Below are 3,937 nucleotides of genomic sequence, written 5' to 3' on the forward strand. Positions count from 1 at the left end.
GAAGACTTCTCGACAAACATTTATAATTATTAAGATGGCGCCCATACACCTGAAATAAACATGTTCCCTGCTGTTCAGTTAATGTATCTGGATGCCTGAATTTGCATTATCTGAGCCGAGAAAATCCATTAAGAAAGCAATTAAATATGACAGCTTCTAAGCTGACTTTATTATGACTAACGCATAACGCAATGGAGATAAAACAACTAACAACAAACATCAGCTGCGTTCAATTGCTGAGACTTTGTCGTATTTTGGTTGTCACATAATAAAGAACGAGACCATTAAAAAGTGTTTGTATTTCATAAGTTTCTATAAAATTAAATGATTGTTATAAATGAAACACATTGTACCTTACCTTAACCAAATCGAAGTTGAGTGATAGAATCTCCCTGACTTAGAAAACATGCAAGTAGGTGGTACATGTTTCACCTACCCACAAACAACAACAACAATAAAACAAAAACAAAAACGATAACATAAAAATGAAAAAAGAATCTTAAGTAACTTTCTGAAAAGACATTTCATTCTTACAAAGTGCTGATTTCACATCTATAATTTCTCATACTTGTCATGCAATATCACGATGTTGTGTTACAATTCATTTGATTCTGTTACCATGGTCAAAGATCATCTTGTCTTTCATCTTAATTGGATTATAGCATCTAATTATCTTCTCCAGACATCTTATTTGTGATGCATGTGTCACACATGATAAGAGGTTTGCACAGTGTCTGATTCTGTGTATTTTTAAATGGAGATTGACTTAGGACAATCTGTACAACACACGAGGCGACTTTTTCAATTTTTCACACTTATAAAGGTTCTTTAAAGGAACACCAAGGATTTTTTTAAATGACCCGACTTGAACTATATTTTAAGAGGTCTTAACATATTTGTCGATTATTTCCTCATCCCGTTTTACCATAATAATAATGTAATTGCACAAAAAGACCCAAAATAAAAAGTATTACACTCCAACTATTTTTCTTGCGTTAATATAAGTCTGCTTATTGTATCTACTCATTTTCATATACGATAAACTTCCCGCACAGTTATGTACAATTATAAAACATCAACAGACAATAAAATGAGTATTACATATTGCCATCTATAAAACATTGGTGCAAGTACAGAGTACGTGTGGTTTTACAAATGAATATGTAAACCTCAAACAGTGCTTCATCTTTAACGACACGTGTATCACGTATATTGTTTACATAATTTTGTTACGTGATAACCTAATGACAGTATTGTGATGCTTCAAACAATAATGTACCCATGTATCCTATGATAATTATTCTCAAAAAGTGAGATTTTCTCAAACATAATTTTTAGAATTCGTGATCAGATGCGTTGCATTTTAGTAAATAGCAGGTCATTAAACAAGTGTTGCTCTGTCTCCCTTTAGGACATTGAGTACTGTTGTTATGGTCATTGGGTTAACTTTTATATGTTTCTACATGATCAGTTTGGTGTTTTACTTATTTAATCTTTTGTAACGATAACAACTGTTAGAATTTCAATTGGCGGGGATTCATTTTATTTACACTGTGTCGTTTAAGGGAACATGATGGGGCTACGAGTGAGGTTTGGTGCACCATAAACCGGTTTAAACTCCCTAGCAGTACTTGTGCTGCTGACCGTTCCAAGGCGGCGCCCCTCTGTGCTCCTCATATATGTCTATATTGTTTCATGCTGTTTTGGTGACACTTTTGCTTGTGTCCCTGATTGTTTTTTCGTCTACCGTAGGTATCTTCCCCTTTGCCCCTAGTCTTATTTCTTTAACCCCTCCCCCATTTCCCCGGGTCTCCTGTCCCCTACACCTGTGCCCTTTATTTGTTTTCTTTGAATTCTTTATCAGATACAAAAAAATTATCATTTTAGTGATTAGCCTGTCCGTGCTCTGCCTTGTGCCCTGTCATGTTTTTGTTTGTGGTCCGCCTGGGCTCCTTGCCATTTGTTCTTGTTGCTGGGTCGTGTGGGGTTGCGTATATTGAACGACGCCTTTCCTTGTTGATCTTGTTTATCATATTCCATACTATATGTATTAAATATAACAGCATGAAGCAAGCTATATACTTTTTTTCTGTTTCACATTATTCAATTATTCAACATATCTTATGCAGAAACCCCTAAAATGCAATATTGCAATTGTTACATACTTGAAAATACAGCGAAAAATATAATAGCAGCTTGACCTCGCAACATTATACAAAACTGTCCAATGCCTTATTTGGCTTTGTTCAAACATCAGAAGGAAAAGCAGCACCGGTTATTATGAGTATCGACACATGTTCCGGTCATACTAACACATGGGCAACAACCAACACGGGCAAACATATTATATTAACAGATAACACGTGATGGTTCTGGTTCTTCCATTAAAATAACAACGTCATTGTTATAATTTGTCTTTTGTTTTCGTTCAAACAGTTAATCAAAGAAACGGACAAAGGTTCTCTTCACATGTCCATATATCTCTTTTTACAAAAAACGATCTTTGAAAGCTTCTTCCCAAACATGGCTATTGTGATTTTAGATCTATATTTTTTTTAATCCACGGGTATAAATGAAATGTACGCTGTAGTAATGTATTTGTTTAGAATTTATTTAAAATGACACAATATTAAATTCATGTAATACGATGCAAATAAATTTCATTTGTAGTTTTTAATTGCCTAAGAGTCAAATAATGCGGGTAAAGATATTTTACGATGTATATTTGTAAGTGCTCGAAACTTAAGTAAGCAATGATACGTTACCATTAACGTATACTTTTAACTTATTCTCGCAACGTGAATAACCTGTTATGATGACGAGTAACTTGCTGCTGGATGTTTAAATATTTTTACATATGCCTTTGGCAGGATTGATTTAATAGGAATTACACACGTAAGTTGTCCTGTATCAAACCACGAATAGCAACACTATTATTTCTGTTTCTTGAAATCACTTAGCTATCAATAATAATTTTGGCAAAAGGCTTAGCAGTACTTGTTGAACACACCCTTTTCTAAAAAAAAGGAATAAATGGCATGCTCGTTTACCAATTGGTACATAAAAAATTGGCCGGCGTCATTAACGGAAGTTAAAACACCGTTTAAGTTTCTAAATACGCATTTTATATAAAGATGATGTAATATTGACGGCTGAATATGCTTTTTGGCTAATTCCCACATGGCAAATTTATGTAATTATAAGTGCGTTCTTAATTAAAAACAGTTAAGTATTTTTCTTGATGTTTGAAAAATAGCATTTACCCGCTACCGTATGTCAGTCTGCTTTTAATTAAGCGATTGTCGGTTATCAAAAGCGGTTGACAGAATAAAGATGCTTGAGATTAAAACTCAAATGGACATTTTCTTTCTTTTAGATATTTATATGTTTTTCAATCTGATTATCATTTCAACTCCTGTCATCAAGGTATTTTATAAAGTGAAAACCGGAATCTATAAAAAATATTGCAAGCTTAGCTTGATTGAGCCTTTCCTGAACAGTAGATAGATAGAGTAAGCTATCGTCTATGCCCCATAGCAACGACCGTGCTGTTGCGGTAATCATTGAGTATCATTACAAAATTTTCAATATAAAACGACAAATTAAATATGCAGTAAATGTATAGATTTTGTCGACTAATGTTATAATGTATTTTTATTTCGTTTTTTTTTTCTTCTGTTGAAAAAAATAAAAGAAGTTCGTTGGTCTTCTTACCTACCATAATGCAAACAATTATCACAAAATATGAGACTTTGTGTCTTCTAATCATTCTTAGCTCCTTATCTACAAAAGACAAATGATGTTTGTTAACAATCAATGACTTTAGTTTAGATAATTTCCCATCACGAGATACCGTAACAGCACTGACAAATTATTATTGTTTTGACTTGGAAAATCAATAATTGCACTTCATTAAGAAAATAAATGCATGGTCAAG

The sequence above is a fragment of the Ruditapes philippinarum genome, unplaced genomic scaffold (assembly GCF_026571515.1).
Source record: "Ruditapes philippinarum isolate M1 unplaced genomic scaffold, ASM2657151v2 ctg268_1_1_1_1, whole genome shotgun sequence".
Lineage (NCBI taxonomy): Eukaryota > Metazoa > Mollusca > Bivalvia > Venerida > Veneridae > Ruditapes > Ruditapes philippinarum.